Source organism: Macaca nemestrina, chromosome 20, assembly GCF_043159975.1.
Source record: "Macaca nemestrina isolate mMacNem1 chromosome 20, mMacNem.hap1, whole genome shotgun sequence".
Classification (NCBI taxonomy): domain Eukaryota; kingdom Metazoa; phylum Chordata; class Mammalia; order Primates; family Cercopithecidae; genus Macaca; species Macaca nemestrina.
Window position 1 is genome coordinate 2,593,181 of NC_092144.1, and position 17,608 is coordinate 2,610,788.

Below are 17,608 nucleotides of genomic sequence, written 5' to 3' on the forward strand. Positions count from 1 at the left end.
TTTTTTTTGAGACAGCGTCTCACTTTGTGGCCCAGGCTGGAGTCCAGTGGCTCCACCTGGACTCATTACAAGCTCCGCCTCCTGGGTTCACGCCATTCTCCTGCCTCAGCCTCCTGAGCAGCTGGAACTACAGGCATGAGCCACCACTCCTGGCCTAAAAAATTTTTTTAGACAGTCTTCTGTTGCACAGGCTGGAGTGCAGTGGTGCAATCAGCTCTCTGTAGCCTCCCACTCCTGGGTTCAAGTGATCCTCCCACCTCAGCCTCCTGAGTAGCTGGGACTACAGGAGTGCACCAGCATGCCCAGGTAATTTTAAAATTTTTTGTAGGCCAGGAGCCGTGGCTCATGCCTGTAATCCCAGCACTTTGGGAAGCTGAGGCCGGTGGATTACAAGGTCAGGAGTTCGAGACCAGCCTGGCTAACATGGTGAAACCCCGTCTCTACTACAATTACAAAAATTACTAGCGTGTTTTGGCGTGCACCTCTAACTTCAGCTACTTGGAGGCTGAGGCATGAGAATCACTGGAAGCTGGGAAGTGGAGGTTGCAGTGAGCCAAGATTGTGCCACTGTACTCCAGCCTGAGTGACAAGAGTGAGACTCTGTCTCAAAAAACAAAAACAAAAAAACCCAAAAAGATTAGGATTAGGAAAGAAAAACTCGGCCGGGCGCGGTGGCTCACACCTGTAATCCCTGCACTTTGGGAGGCCGTGGTGGGCGGATCACGAGGTCAGGAGATCGAGACCATCCTGGCTAACACGGTGAAACCCCGTTTCTACTAAAATACAAAAAAAATTAGCCGGGCGCAGTGGCGGGCGCCTGTAGTCCCAGCTACTCGGGAGGCTGAGGCAGGAGAATGGCGCGAACCCGGGAGGCGGAGCTTGCAGTGAGCCGAGATGGTGCCACTGCACTCCAGCCTGGGCGACAGAGTGAAGACTCCGCCTCAAAAAAAAAAAAAAAAAAAAAAAGGAAAGAAAAACTAGGATTTTGTATTTTTAAGATTACTGCTACTTGGTGGCCGGGTGCAGTGGCTAGCGCCTGTAATCCCCACACTTTGGGAAGCCGAGACGGGCAGATCACCTGAGGTCAGGAGTTTGAGACCAGCCTGACCAACATGGAGAAACCCCGTCTCTACTGAAAATACAAAGTTAGCCGGGCGTGGTGGCAGACGCCTATAATCTCAGCCACTTGGGAGGCTGAGGCAGGAGAATTGCTTGAACCCGGGAGGTGGAGGTTGTGGTGAGCCAAGATGGTGCCATTGCACTCCAGCCTGGGTGACAAGAGCGAAACTCTGTCTCAAAAACAAGAAAGAAAAAAAAGAAACAAAGATTAATACTACTTGGTAACAGCCAAGCCTTCAACCAACCGCAACGCCCTTCTTTTTCAAGCAGGGCCCTGAGAGACTGCGTTCCTAGAATGCCCGTGAATCCAGTCCTGCTGCTAGCACCCCTGCCACCCCACCCCCACCGCCGTGGGGACCAGACACCCCCTCTCCTGGGAGGCCACCTGCCAGTGTTTATTTAGGCAGGCGCCTTCCGGTATCAGTGCGCCCGGTGACCAAACACTCCCATTTTCGAAGCCCCCACACTGTCGGGGGAAGCAGAGCTGGACACAGATAGCTTGAGCACGGTGAGGTCAGGGCTGGGCTGCCCAGAGGGACCTAGGCCTGTGAAGGAGAGAGTCATTGTGAAATCATTGTTTTTAGAAAACAGGTTTTTTTCTGCATAGAAGGAAGCCCAGAATGCTGGCCCACACTGTCAATAATCCAGCAAGCCACACAGGGCTGTATGTTTTTGCTGTGCACCAGGGGCTGCTTTAAGCACTTTAACCCTTAGGTGCTGTTGTCACGCCCATTTTAGAGATGGGGAAAACAGGCCGGCAAGGTGGCTCAGCCCTGTAATCCCAGCACTTTAGGAGGCCGAGGCAAGCGGATCACTTGAGGGTCAGGAGTTGGAGACCAGCCTGGCCAACATGGCGAAACCCCGTCTCTACTAAAAATACAAAAATTAACCGGGCGTGGTGGCCGCACGCCTGTAATCCCAGCTACTCGGGAGGCTGAGGCAGAAGAATCGCTTGAACCCGGAAGGCGGAGGTTTCAGTGAGCCTAGATCGTGCCACTGCACTCCAGCCTGGGTGACAGGGTGAGACTCTGTCTCCAAAAAAAAAAAAAAAAAAAAAACGGAAAAAAAAAGATGGGGAAAGTGAGTCACAGAGAGGTGAAGTGACTCGGCCAAAATCACACCGTGGGTAGGGGGCAGAACCAAGATGTAATCCCAGGCCTTTGACCTTGACCTTGGGCCTTTGAGCACTCTGCAGTGTGGTTTCTGGCAGAGACACGATGGTGGCACGTGCTGCTGGGCTGAGGAGCTGGGATTTTATCTGGAGGGCACCAGGGAGCCACAGGAGGTTTTTTTTTTTTTGGTTTGAGACGGAGTCTCGCTCTGTCCCGCAGGCTGGAGTGCAGTGGCCGGATCTCAGCTCACTGCAAGCTCCGCCTCCCGGGTTTACGCCATTCTCCTGCCTCAGCCTCCCGAGTAGTTGAGATCACAGGCGCCCGCCACCTCACCCGGCTAGTTTTTTTGTACTTTTTTTTTTTTTTAGTAGAGACGGGGTTTCACTGTGTTTGCCAGGATGGTCTCGATCTCCTGACCTAGTGATCCACCTGTCTCGGCCTCCCAAAGTGCTGGGATTACAGGCTTGAGCCACCGCGCCCGGCCCACGGGAGGTTTTAGAGCAAGATTTTTCAGTTAGTGCCATTGCATTCCACCCTGGGCGACACAGCGAGACTCCATCTCAAAAAATAAAAGTAGATTGCATCAAAATAGTGTTTATCCTGATGACTTAGGTTTTGGCATCCTCTTAGCTTTTTTATTTTATTTATTTTTTATTTATTTATTTATTTATTTATTTTTGAAACGGAGTCTCGCTCTGTCACCCAGGCTGGAGTGTAGTGGCCAGATCTCAGCTCACTGCAAGCTCCACCTCCTGGGTTCACGCCATTCTCCTGCCTCAGCCTCCCTAGTAGCTGGGACTACAGGCGCCCGCCACCTCGCCCGACTAGTTTTTTGTATTTTTTAGTAGAGACGGGGTTTCACTGTGTTAGCCAGGATGGTCTCGATCTCCTGACCTAGTGATCCACCCACCTTGGCCTCCCAAAGTGCTGGGATTACAGGCTTGAGCCACTGCGCCCAGCCTGCTTTTTTATTTTTATTGTTTTTTTTTTTGAGATGGAGTTCTGATTCTGTTACCCATGCTGGAGTGCAGTGGTGTGACTTTGGTTCACTGAAGCCTCAACCTCCCGGGCTCAAGCAATCCGCCCACTTCAGCTTCCCGAGTATGTGGGACGACAGGCGTGCGCCACCACGCCCGACTAATTTTTGTTTTTCATAGAGATGGGGTGTCACCATGTTACCCAGACTGGTCTTGAACTTCTGGGCTCAAGCAATCTGCCCTCCTCAGCCTCCCAAAATGCTGGGATTACAGGTGTGAGCTACCATGCCTGGCCCCTCTTACGTTTGACACCAGAAGAAAGGACCTCACGCTCAAGCACACTCACCCTGGTCCTAGCCCTGCCTCAATCAAACAGGGAAGTCTGCTGTTTGGACATTCTGGCCCAAATCATTCATTCTCTTGAGGGGCGAGGGGCGTCCTGGGCACTGCAGGGTGCTGAGCAGTGTCCCTCTACTCACTCCATGCCAGGGGCACCCCCGAGATGTTCCCCCCACAGATGTCCCCAGACATCGCCCAGTGTCCCACGGGGGGCACAATGACATGAGAATGAGCATCCCGGCTTCGAGCATGGAAGAAAGAAGGCAGCTGGTGGTAGAAGGTTCTCCCTGGTAGTGTGACGGGAGGATCAGGCGAGAGACGGGCAGCCTGGGCTGGGCCCACTGCAGAGAGCGTTACAAGAACAGAACGCGGGTGGCGGGAGGGTGAGGAAGGGCAGACAGCTTGCCGCAGGAGGGAATGTGTAATTAATTGGTGAGAATTGGGGTTTAAGCACATCACACTGTCTGGGTGGCTGTCCCTGAGCCCCCCTACCCCGCACACATACCCCTCCACCCCCGTCCCTGACCCCACGTGTCCAGCTCACAGTCTTTCCTCTCCCTGGGATTCTCAGGGCCACATCTGGGGCCAAGGCAGGGCGGAGATCTGTCTCATGGATCCAACCGTCTGAGACCAGCCTCAAGGCCTGGTTACAAATGAGTGCTGGGCCCCGCGGCCTCCAGGGCAGAGCCTGGCGCTGGCACGTGATGGATGGGGCTGCATGGCCATTAATCACAGGCCGGGGAGGGAAACAGGTGGTCTCCGTGCAGAAGCAGGGACCTCCTTCTGCTGGGCCCCGGGGAAGGTGGGGCTCAGCTGTCCAGCCCTGGAGTTGAGCGCCTAGACTGCTGCTACCTGGAGTTGAGCGCCTGGACTGCTGCTACCTGACCGGGTGACGTGGGGCCATACGCGTTGACTGCTCAAGACCTTAGTGTCACCCCACCCCCACTCCCGCATGCAACTTGCAAATACTTAGAGAGCACTTACTCTGTGTCAGGCATGCTTGCTTGTAAGTGGAGGTTCCAAGCAGTGACCAAGGAGGAGAGAAATCCCCCCTCCACCTTTTGGAGCTGATAAGCTTAAAACTTTTATTTATTTATATTTTCGGAGACAGAGTTTAGCTCTTGTTGCCCAAGCCAGAGTGCAGTGGCACAATCTCGGTTCACTGCAACCCCTGCCTCCCAGGTTCAAGCTATTCTCCTGCCTCAGCCTCCCGAGTAGCTGGGATTACAGGCGTGAGCCACCATGCCTGGCTAATTTTTTGTATTTTTGGTAGAGATGGTGTTTCTCCATGTTGGCAAGGCTAGTCTTGAACTCCTGACCTCAGGTGATCCTCCCATCTTGGCCTCCCAAAGTGCTGGGATTACAGGAGTGAGCCACCACACTCTGCCTTAATTTTTTATTCTTAGTAGAGACAGGGTTTTGCCATGTTGGCCAGGGTGGTCTCGAACTCTTGACCTCAGGTGATCCACCTGCCTTGGCCTCCCAAAGTGCTGGGATTACTGGTGTGAGCCACTGTGCCCGGCTAACAGTAATTATTTATTATCCTCATATTCCTGATGAGGAAACTGTGGCTCACAAAGGGGCAATCATGGATTTTGTTTGCCTTCCTCTCCACCCCCAGAGCTCTGTCACACAACAGGCCTTCATTGAACACTTGAATGCTTGGTCTTCGTCTAGATGATAGGGATAGAGTGACCCACGTAGCTCCAACCTTACAGTTTAGCAGGGGAGCCAGACATTAATCAAATCACTATACAAACATATGTGGTTATAATCCCTCAGCAATCCCATTGGCTCCAGCTTTACCAATACACCCAGAATCCGATCAATTCCCACCAACTACAGGGTTACCATCCTGGCTCATGTCCCCATCAACTTGCTCAGTGCAGCAATCTCTCATCTCATGTAGCATTTTTTGGGTGGACGTGACAACAGTAATAACGACAAAAACAAAAACAAAAAAAACGGAATGGCTTAAGTGCATGGAACTGAACATTCATGACATTAGGGTTGACTTCAGGCATGGCTCGATCCAGGGGCTCCAACATTATCAGGATCCTGTGTCACTGTGCATAGCTGGGACAGCTGTCTCCCATGGCGGCAAACAAACACAGTTCCCCAGCAGCTGTAGGCTTTCATCCTCCCAGCTCAGCAACTCAGGCCAATTCCTTCTGCTTAATTACAGCATGTCTTAGGACTCATTCTCATTGGCCAGGCTTATGTTACACGACACCCCTAATTTAATCCCTGTGTTCTCACTGGAATCCTCTGATTGACCAATCCTGGGTCACATGACTTTTCCATTTCAATCTTTTTTTTTTTTTTTTTTTTTAAATGGAGATGGAGTCTCACTCTGTTGCCCAGGCTAGAGTGCAGTGGCATGATCCTGGCTTACTGCAACCTCCACCTACCGGGTTCAAGCGATTCTCCTGCCTCAGCCTCCAGGTAGCTGGGATTACAGGCATGTACCACCACGCCCAGCTAATTTTGTATATTTAGTAGAGACGGGGTTTCACCTTGTAGCCAGGCTGATCTCCGTCTCAAAATAATAATAATAATAATAGTAATAATAATAATAAAACAAGAGCTTCTTTTTTTTTTTTTTTAGACAGAATCTCACTCTGTCACCAGGCTGGAGTACAGTGGCACAATCTTAACTCACTGCAACCTCCGACTCCTGGGTTCAAGCGATTCTCCCGCCTCAGCCTCCTGAGTAGCTGGGACTGCAGGCACACGCCACCACACCCGGCTAATTTTTGTATTTTTAGTAGAGACGGGGTTTCAGCATGTTGGCCAGGATTGTCTCGATCTCCTGACCTCGTAATCCACCCAGCGTGGACGCCCAAAGTGTAGTGATTACAGGCATGAGCTGCCGCGCTGGGCCAAATGTTTTTTTTTTTTTTTTTTTTTGAGACGGAGTCTCGCTCTGTCGCCCGGGCTGGAGTGCAGTGGCCGGATCTCAGCTCACTGCAAGCTCCGCCTCCCGGGTTTACGCCATTCTCCTGCCTCACCCTCCCGGGTAGCTGGGACTACAGGCGCCCGCCACCTCGCCCGGCTAGTTTTTTGTAGTTTTTAGTAGAGACGGGGTTTCACTGTGTTAGCCAGGATGGTCTCGATCTCCTGACCTCGTGATCCGCCCGTCTCGGCCTCCCAAAGTGCTGGGATGACAGGCTTGAGCCACCGCGCCCAGCCGGGCCAAATGTTTTGTTTTTGTGCTTTTCACTGTCCCCAGCGCTCCCAGCTGCTGCCCTTGGGAGCCTGGTGTTGGCAGGACTATGAGTCACTGCTGGGGTGTTTAAGGGCCTTTAAAAGGTGTTCCCAGCATTTCCCGGGGGCTGTGCACTAATAAGGTGATTAGTAGGCTGGCTCCAGCAGATATCTGTTTGGGGATACCAGGGGACTGGGGGAAGCAGGGAAGTGTGGCTGCCAACCAGGCCTGCCCTCCAGAGGCCCCACTGCCTCCCCGTAGACAGGCAAGGGGTAAATGCCAGCCTCAGCTTTGGGATGGGTGGGCTGTGTGTCTCTGGACAAGTGGCTGTCCCTCTCTGGTCCCATCTATCTGCTTTCCCATCTATCTAGTGGGCTGTGGGCATATACTGTGGTCCTGTAGGACCTGGAGCCACTATTCTTGCTCACTGGTGCTCAGATACCTCTAACCTCTCCTCCCAGCAAAATAATCATCCCCTTTATCATAAATGGCTGAGGTTTACCAAACTCTCAGAGCCCCAGAACTGATCCAGGCCTTCAAGCTAGGTGCAGTTATTACTACCATTTTTTTCTTTTTCTTTCCTTTTACTTTAATTTCAGAGACAGGGTTGGGCTCTGTCGCCCAGGCTGGAGTGCAGTGGCGTGATCACAGCTCACTGCAGCCTCCACCTCCCAGGCTCAAATGATCCTCTCAGCTCAGCTTCCTGAGTAGCCAGGACTACAGGTGCACACCACCACGCCTGGCTAATTTTAACATTTTTTTGTAGGGAAGGGGTCTCCCTATGTTACCCAGACTGGTTTTGAAATCCTGGGCTCAATTGATCCACCCGCCTTGGCCTCCCAAATTGTTGGGATCACAGGTGTGAGCCACTGTACCTGGCCAAATTTTGTGGGATTTTTTTGTTGTTTGTGTTTTTTGAGACAGAGTCTTGCTCTGTTGCCCAGGCTGGAGTGCAATGGCATGATCTTGGCTCACTGCAACGTCCGCCTCCCAGGCTCAAGCAATTCTCCTGCTTCAGCCTCCCAAGTAGCTGGGATTCCAGCTGCCCACCACTATACCCGGCTAATTTTTGTATTTTTAGTAGAGATGGGGTTTCACCATGTTGGCCAGGCTGGTTTTGAACTCCTGACCTCAAATGATCCACCCTCCTCGGCCTCCCAAAGACCTGGGGTTACAGGCGTGAGCCACAAAAATTGAGTCCAATCTCTGCTCACACCAGAGACCAGGATAAACTCCCAATGGGGCAGACATCATAAACCAGGGCAAACCCAGCTTCTGGGATTCTCCTCCTCTCTCCCTCCCCACTCAGGGTGTGGATTTCAATGTGTTCAGCCTCCTAGACCCAGCAGGGGAGATGATCATGGGACGCAGAGTCTCTTGGGGGGGGGGTCCGTGGAATCCCATAACTCAGAGGGTCTCAACCAGGGTGATTCTCCTCCCAGGGGGCACTGGGTGATGTCTGGGGACATTTGTGATTGTCACAATGGTGGGTGCTCTTGGCATGGAGTGGGTGGAGGCCAGGGATGCTGCTCAGCACGCTGCAGTGCCCAGGATGGCTTCACCCCAGAGAACTATTTAGCTCCAAATGTCCACAGCGTCCAGGGGAGAGACCTCATTCTAGAGCTCAGTAGCCACCAACCATGCATGGTTACTTACACGTTTACACTGAGATGGATGGAAACGGGCCAGGCTGTAATTAACCCCAGCGCTTTGGGAGGTCGAGGCGGGAGGATTGATTGAACCCAGGAGGTCGAGGCTGCGGTGCGCTATGGTCGCGGCCCTGCACTCCAGCCTAGGTAGCCGTGACATGCTGTCTGTATTAAAAAAAAAAAAAAAAAAAAAAAGGCCGGGCGCGGTGGCTCAAGCCTGTAATCCCAGCACTTTGGGAGGCCGAGACGGGCGGATCACAAGGTCAGGAGATCGAGACCATCCTGGCGAACCCGGTGAAACCCCGTCTCTACTAAAAATACAAAAAACTAGCCGGGCGAGGTGGCGGGCGCCTGTAGTCCCAGCTACTCGGGAGGCTGAGGCAGGAGAATGGCGGGAACCCGGGAGGCGGAGCTTGCAGTGAGCTGAGATCCGGCCACTGCACTCCAGCCTGGGCGACAGAGCAAGAGTCTGTCTCAAAAAAAAAAAAAACCAAAAAAAAAAAACCAAAAAAAAAGATAAAAATGAGATGAAAGATGCATTTCCTCAGTTGCCCTGGCCACGATTCAGGGGCTCAGCAGCCACCAATGGCCACCACGTGGGACGCCGCGGAGCTGGAATGTAGGCGTTGTGGCAGAACGTCCTAGTGGGCCGCGCTGCGCCGAGACCTCCCCGGGTGCAGGCGCTCCCCGCCCCCCACCCGCCCCCGGCACGCAGGTGCCGCCGGCCGCGGTTCCACAGATGCCCACACGGGGGCAGTGTGTCATCAGGATCCCGAGCACCTTGGCTCGGGTCGCCTGCACCTGCCCTCTCCCCAGGGAGGGTGAGTGAGGCCACTAGGGGTTTGGAAACAGCAGCCTCTCGGCTTACAAATCCTTTGCGAGCCCCTGCTGTGTGCCAGGCTGTGTGCTTGGACAGCTCAGTAAATCAGTCTCATGCATGCTTTCTCCACCTGCTCACCGTGGACATCATGGGAGGGATGGTTCTTTGGGGCGGGGCTGTCCTGGGCACTGCAGGGTGCTGAGCAGCGTCCCTGGCCTCCACCCACTCCATGCCAAGAGCACCCACCATTGTGACAACCACAAATGTCCCCAGACATCACCCAGTGCCCCCTGGAAGCAGAATCACCCTCCAGATGAGACTCCCTGGGTTATGGGATTCCACAGACACCCAAGAGACTCTGCGTCCCATGATCCTCTGCCCTGCTGAAGTCCCAGGAGGCTGCACACATTGAAATCCACACCCTGAGTGGGGAGGGAGAGAGGAGGTGAATCCCAGGAGCTGGGGGTCCCCCTGGTTTACACCGACTGCCCCATTGGGAGCTTGTTCTGCTCTCTCGTGTGAGCAGGGAGCAGACTCAATTTTTCCCCCAAATAATTAATTAAGAGCTCCCCATTCTCGGCACTGTGGACGTTCAGGGCTGGATCGTTCTCTGGGGCGAGGCCATCTTGGGCACTGCAGGGTGCTGAGTAGTGTCCCTGGCCTCCACCCGCTGCATGCCAGGAGCACCTCCTCCCCAAGTCCTGACAACCAGAAATGTCCCCAGACACTGCTGTCAATCTCCTTATCAGGGGGTGCAAAATCACCCCCACCTGAGAATTCCTTTCTTTTTTTTTTTTTTTTTTGAGACGGAGTCTTGCTCTGTCGCCCAGGCTGGAGTGCAGTGGCACAATCTTAGCTCACTGCAAGATCCGCCTCTTGGGTTCGTGCCATTCTCCTGCCTCAGCCTCCAGAGTACCTGGGACTACAGGTGCCTGCCACCACGCCCGGCTAATTTTTTTGTATTTTTAAAATTATTATTATTATTTTTTAATTTATTATTTATTTTATTTTTTATTTTTTTTGTATTTTTAGCAGAGATGGGGTTTCACTGTGTTAGCCAGGATGCTCTCGATCTCCTGACCTCGTGATCTGCCCGCTGCCTCCCAAAGTGCTGGGATTACAGGAGTGAGCCATCACGCCCAGCCAATAATTTCTTTCTAGTGAATCAACTCATCACACATATGAATAAATAAATAAATATTTATTTATTTAGTTTTATTTAGTTTTTTTGAGATGGAATCTTGCTCTTCTCACCCAGGGTGGAACGCTATGGCATGATCTCAGCTCACTGCAGCCTCCGCCTCCCAGGTTCAAGTGACTTTCCTGCCTCAGCCTCCCGGGTAACTTGGATTACAGGCACCTGCCACTGCGCCCAGCTAATTTTTGTATTTTTTAGTAGAGATGGGGTTTTGCCATGTTGGCCAGGCTGGTCTTGAACTTGTTAAGGCTGGTCTTGAACTCATTAAGGCTGGTCTTGGTTTCTATTAAAAATGCAAAAGTTAGCCAGGTGTGGTGGTGGAAGCCTGTAATCCCAGCTACTCAGGAGGCTGAGGCAGGAGAATCATTTGGCTGAGGCGGACGTTGCAGTGAGCCGATATCATGCTATTGCATTCCAGCCTAGGCAACAAGAACAAAATTTCATCTCAAAAAAATAAATTTAAAAAAAATTGGCCAGGCACGGTGGCTCACACCTGTAATCCCAGCACTTTGGGAGGCCGAGGCGGGCAGATCATGAGGTCGGGAGATCGAGACCATCTTGGCTAACATGGTGAAACCCCGTCTCTACTAAAAACACAAAAAAATTAGCCGGGCATGGTGGCGGGCGCCTGTAGCCTCAGCTACTCAGGAGGCCGAGGGAGGAGAATGGTGTGAACCCGGGAAGGAGAGCCTGCAATGTGCCGAGATTGTGCCACTGTACTCCAGCCTGGGTGACAGAGCGAGACTCCGTCTCAAAAATAAATAAATAAATTAATTAATTAACAGTAGCCGGGCACGGTGGCTCATGCCTATAATCCCAGCACTTTGGGAAGCTGAGGTGGGAGGATCACTTGAGCCCAGGAGGTTGAGGCTGAAGTGAGCCGGGATTGCACCACTGCGCTCCAGCCTGGGTGACAGAGTGAGACTCTGACTAAAAATAAATAAATAAATAAATAAATAAATAAATAAAAATAAATCCCTCCTTCTCACTTTATTTACCTATTTTCCAAATAGATTCATGGATTCTCTCTCTCTCTCTCTTTTTTTTTTTTTTTTTTTTTTTGTTTTAGACGGAGTTTCGCTCTGTTGCCCAGGCTGGAGTGCAGTGGTACAATCTCAGCTCACTGCAACCTCTGCCTCCTGGGTTCAAGCAGTTCTCGTGCCTCAGCCGCCCTAGTAGCTGGAATTGCAGGCATGCATCACCACACCCAGCTTATTTTTGTATTTTTAGTAGAGATGGGAATTTGCCACGTTGGTCAGGCTGGTCTCGAACTCCTGATCTCAGGGTATCTGCCCGTCTTGACCTCCCGAAGTGTTGGGATTACTGCAGCCTCCCGAGTAGCTGGGACTACAGGTGCCATCACGCCTGGCAAATTTTATTTTATTTTTTGTGGAGACAGGTTCTCCCTGACAAGCCCAGGCTGGTCTTGAACTCTTGGGCTCAAGTAATGTGCCTGCCTTGGCCTCCCAAGGTGTTGAGACTACAGGCATGAGACACCTCGCCTGGCCCAGAAGGAGGGGTTTAGAAGGGGTAAAAGGGAGAGACAAAGCTAGATTGTGCAGGGATGGAGTTCACACGGTGGGTAGAGAGTTCCAGGCAGAAGGCACAGGCTGTGCAAAGGCCGTGGGGTAGGACTGTGTCTGACGAGTTGGAGGAACACTAGGGAGACCTGTGTGGCTGGAGCAGAGTGAGGAAAGGGAGAGAGGGAGGAGGGAGGGCGGGGAGGGGCTGGCGCAGGTCCTGCAAGGCCTTGTGGGTCATGGGGCAGACTTGGGCTTTTCCAGCAGGAAGATGGGAGCCATGGAGGGCTGTGAGCCGAGGAGGGACAGGCGCTGACTCAGGTTTGAATTCAGCTGTGAAGGCTGGGTGTGGTGGCTCATGCCTGTAATCCCGGCACTTTGGTAGGCTGAGGCGGGAGGATCACTTGAGGTCAGGAGCTCGAAACCAGCCTGGCCAACATGGTGAAACCCCGGCTCTACTAAGAAATACAAAAATTAGGCCGGGCGCGGTGGCTCAAGCCTGTAATCCCAGCACTTTGGGAGGCCGAGACGGGTGGATCACGAGGTCAGGAGATCGAGACCATCCTGGCTAACACGGTGAAACCCCGTCTCTACTAAAAAATACAAAAAACTAGCCGGGCGAGGTGGCGGGCGCCTGTAGTCCCAGCTACTCGGGAGGCTGAGGCAGGAGAATGGCGTGAACCCGGGAGGCGGAGCTTGCAGTGAGCTGAGATCCGGCCACTGCACTCCAGCCTGGGTGACAGAGCGAGACTCCGTCTCAAAAAAAAAAAAAAAAAAAAAAAAAAAGAAATACAAAAATTAGCCGGACATGGTGGCGCCCATCTGCAGTCCCAGCTACTCAGGAGGCTGAGTCACAAGACTCGCTCGAACCCAGGAGGGGAAGGAAGGTTACAGTGAGCCGAGATTGCACCACCGTACTCCAGACTGGGCAACAGCGTTTAAGACTCCGTCGGAAAAATAAATAAATACATAAATAAAATAAATATAGTGAGCCGAGATTGCACCACCGTACTCCAGACTGGGCAACAGCGTAAGACTCCATCGGAAAAATAAATAAATAAATAAATAGATAGATAGATAGATAAATAAATAAATAAAATAAAAATAATTCAGTGTGAATTTAACACGAAGAGGCTTCTCCACTAAATCCGTGTCTGTAGAAACCAGGCAGGAGCTGTCCCTGGCTGTGCGTGGGGATGTCTGTGGATGTTCAGACCTCCCTGGGCTCAGAATGGGCTTGTTTCAAATGCAGCTTCCTGGGGCCGACTCTCTGCACAGTCTAATTCAGCAAAGGCGGGGCAGAGTCAGAGCTGTGACCCCGTGTCCCGGGTGTTTCCCGAATCATAAGCTGAGATGAGCCTGTGGGCAGAAGCTTTGTAGGAGGCCGTGTGCGTGGCCAGAGCCGGCAGCGCTGGGTGCAATCTGTTTTGCCCTTACTTGGGAATAAGAAACTCAACCTGCTCACAGGATGAAATGGTTTCTAACGTTTGTTTTTTTAAAACAGAAAGTCTTGGCTCAGTTATTTGCCCGAAGCCAGAATTGGGATCATCAAGGAACTTAACCAAAACATTCATTCATTCGGATTTAGTGCATTTCTTTATTTTTATTTTTATTTTTTTAGGGACAGGGTCTTGCTCTCTCGCCTGGGCTGGAGTGCAGCGGTGCCATCGTAGCTCACTGCAGCCTCAGCCTCCTGGGCTCAAGTGATCCTTCCTCCTCAGCCTCCTGAGTAGCTGGGATTAAGGTGTGCGCTATGGCACCCTGCCAGATTTAATATATATACACACACACACACACATATATATATTTGAGGTGGAGTCTTGCTCTGTTGCCCAGGCTGGAGATCATAGTGTGATCTCAGCTCACTGCGACCTCTGCCTCCCGGGTTCAAGTGATTATCCTGCCTCCTGCCTCAGCTCCCCAGTAGCTGGGACTACAGGCTTGCATCACCATGCCTGGCTAATTTTTGTATTTTTAGTAGACACTGAGTGATCCTGACCTCAGGTGATCTGCCTGCCTTGGCTTCCCAATTTTTTTTTTTTTTGAGACAGTTTCCCTCTTGTTGCTCAGGCTGGAGTGCAATGGCATGATATCGGTTCACTGCAACCTCCGCCTCCCGGGCTCCAGTAATTATCACGCCTCAGTCTGCTGAGTAGCTGGGATTACAGGTGCCCACCACCACGCCTGGCTAATTTTTGTATTTTTAGTAGAGATGGGGTTTCACCATGTTGGCCAGGCTGGTCTCAAACTCCTGACCTCAGGTGATTGGCCTGCCTCTGCCTCCCAAAGTGCTGGGATTACAGACGGGAGCCACCACGCCCGGCCACAGGTAACTCTTATATCCCTGTTTTGCCAAAAGGAAATGGAGGCTGAGGAAGGCTGAGTCCCTGGTTCAAGGTCACAGCTCAAGGTCATGGAGTTGGGTGGGACAGCAAGGAGGGAGAGTGGGGATTTGAACCCAGGGATTGTGGGTGCAGGGTCTGTGTTGTTATCTGCCCCAAAACTTCTCCACACGTGCACAGCCTCCACCTGGGCACAGCCCTATCCTCCCTCACCTTGACGAGCCAAGTCCTGTCTGCCCTGGTCCCCTTGATGCAGGACAGGTGAGCCCCAAAACTGGGGCTTGGCCTGGGAGGGTTCTTGGCTTGACCCAGGAAAGATTTCAAGGGCAGGTGGAATTAGAAAGGAGGTTTTTGTTTGTTTGTTTGTTTTTTTGTTTTTTGAGACGGATTCTCTTTCTGTCACCCAGGCTTATGCAGTGGCAAGATCTTGGCTCACCGCAGCCTCTGTCTCTTGGGTTCAAGCGATTCTCCTGCCTCAGCCTCCCAAGAGCTGGGATTACAGGCACGCGCCACCACGCCTGGCTAATTCTTGTATTTTTAGTAGAGTTGGGGTTTTACCATGTTGGCCAGGCTGGTCTCGAACTCCTGACCTCAGGTGATCTGCCTGCCTCGGCCTCCCAAAGTGCTGGGATTACAGGCATGAGCCATGGTGCCCAGCCTGTTTATTTTTTTGAGACAGGGCCTTGCTCTGTTGCCAAGGCTAGAGTGCAGTTGGTGCAATCATCGCTTACTACAGCCTCAACCTCCCAGGCTCAAGCAATCCTCTCACCTTAGCCTCTTGAGTAGCTGGGACTGCAGGTGCATGCCACCACACCTGGCTACTTTTTAATGTTGTATTTTTAGTACAGATGGGGTCTGGATATGTTGCCCAAGCTGTTCTTGGACTCCTGGGCTCAAACAATTCTCTGGTCTCAGCCTCCCAAAGTGCTGTGATTCCAGGTGTGGGGCACTGGGCCTGGCCAAGCATCTTTCCATGTGCCCATTGGTATACGGAAATTTTTATCACTACACTTGTTTCACCAATGAAGAGATGGAGATTCAGAGAGGGCAAGCCGCCCCCTGAAAGTCACACAGCCTGGGGAGGGTGTGCTAGATGAGAACCAGAGAGCTGGACTCCCAGCTTCCAGCAGCGTAAACCATGGCTGTTGTTAGTATGGAGCGTAGGCGTCTGTATTGACATGTCTTCATTTCTGTTGGCAAAATACCTAGGAATGAAATGGCTAGATCCTGTTTACTTATTTAAAATAAATATAAATAGATCCTGTTTATTTTATTTATCTATTTATTTATTTAATATATATTTTTTCAGACGGAGTCTCACTCTGTTGCCCAGGCTGGACTGCAGTGGCATCTAAGCTCACCGCAACCTTCGCCTCCTGGGTTCAAGCAATTCTCCCGCCTCAGCCTCCCGAGTAGCTGGGATGACAGGCACCTGCCACCACGCCCAGCTACCTTTCATTTTTTTTTTTGAGACAGTGTCTCGCTTTGTCACCAGGCTGGAGTGCAGTGGCGCGATCTCTGCTCACTGCAACCTCTGCCTCCCTGGTTCAAGCGATTCTCCTGCCTCAGCCTCCCGAGTAGCTGGGACTACAGATGCGTGCCACCACACCCAGTTAATTTTTGTATTTTTAGTAGAGATGGGGTTTCACCATGTTGGCCAAGATGGTCTCGATCTCTTGACCTCGTGATCTGCCCACCTCGGGCTCCCAAAGTGCTGGGATTACAGGTGTGAGTCACCGTGCCTGGCCACTTTTGTATTTTTAGTAGAGACGAGGTTTCATCATGTTGGCCAGTCTGGTCTCGAACTCCTGAGCTCAAGTGATCCACCCACCTCGGCCTCCCAAAGTTCTGGGTATACAGGTATGAACCACTGTGCCCGGCCCTAGATCCTGTTTAAATTTTTAAGAATCCAGCCAGGCGGGGTGGCTTATGCCTGTAATCCCAGCACTTTGGGAGGCTGAGGCGGGTGGATCACAAGGTCAGGAGATCAAGACCATCCTGGCTAACATGGTGAAACCCCGTCTCTACTAAAAAATACAAAAAAAATTAGCCGGGCGTGGGGGTGGGCGCCTGTAGTCCCAGTTACTCAGGAGGCTGAGGCAGGAGAATGGCACGAACCCGAGAGGTGGGGCTTGCAGTGAGCCGAGATCGTGCCACTGCACTCTAGCCTGGGCAACAGAGCGAGACTCCGTCTCAAAAAAAAAAAAAAAAATTAAAAAAAATTCTGCTAGACGTTTTTCCAAAGTAGCTGCACTATTTCACATTCCCACCAGTCCCAAAGGAGAATTCCAGTTGCTCCCTTTTTTTGTTTGTTTGTTTTTAGATTAGAGGTTCTCGTTCTGTGTGCCAGGCTGGAGAGCAGTGGCGTGATCATAGCTCACTGCAGCCTCGGACTCCTGGGCTCAATCGATCCTGCCACCTCAGCCTCCCAAGAAACTGAGACCACAGGCATGCACCACCATGCCTTACTCATTTATTATTTTTTGTAGAGATGGGGTCTTGCTGTGTTGCCCAGGCTACTCTTGAACTCCTGAGCTTAGATGATCCTCATGCCTTGGCCTCCCAAGTAGCTGGGACCAGAGGCATGTGCCACCATGCCCAGCTTGATGATTTTTTTATTTTTTAATTTTGAGACAGAGTCGCTCTGTGCCCCCAGGCTGGAGTGAAATGGCGCAATCTTGGCTCACTGCAACCTCTGCCTCCCGGGTTCAAGCGATTCTCCTGCCTCAGCCTCCCAAGCAACTGGGATTACAGGCACCCACCACCAGGCCCGGCTAATTTTTGTATTTTTAGCAGAGACAGGGTTTCACCTTGTTGGCCAGGCTGGTCTCGAACTCCTGACTTCAGGTGATCCACCCACCTCGGCCTCCCAAAGAGCTAGGATTACAGGTGTGAGCCACTGTGACTGGCCTGATGATTTTCTTTTTCTTTTGTTTTTTTTTTTTTTTTTTTTGAGACTGAGTCTCGCTCTGTCGCCCAGGCTGCAGTGCAGTGACCGGATCGCAGCTCACTGCAAGCTCCGCCTCCCGGGTTTACGCCATTCTCCTGCCTCAGCCTCCCGAGTAGCTGGGACTACAGGCGCCCGCCACCTCGCCCGGCTAGTTTTTCGTATTTTCAGTAGAGACGGGGTTTCACCGTGTTAGCCAGGATGGTCTCGATCTCCTGACCTCGTGATCCGCCCGTCTCGGCCTCCCAAAGTGCTGGGATTACAGGCTTGAGCCACCGCGCCCGGCCTTCTTTTTCTTTTGAGATGGAGTCTCTCTCTGTTGCCCAGGCTGGAGTGCAGTGGTGTGGTCTTGGCTCACTGCAACCTCCGCCTCCTGG

General features: G+C 52.0%; 1 long non-coding RNA gene across 1 annotated transcript; it reads right to left on the minus strand.

Moving 5' to 3' along the window:
* Window positions 1–1,545: 1,545 nt before the first annotated feature.
* On the minus strand, window positions 1,546–9,403 carry LOC139360290 (uncharacterized). Its single transcript, XR_011617593.1, has 3 exons — window positions 9,363–9,403; window positions 8,412–8,569; window positions 1,546–1,664 (listed from the first exon to the last, which is right to left on the minus strand). It is a non-coding gene; the product is annotated as an uncharacterized lncRNA (long non-coding RNA).
* Window positions 9,404–17,608: the final 8,205 nt, after the last annotated feature.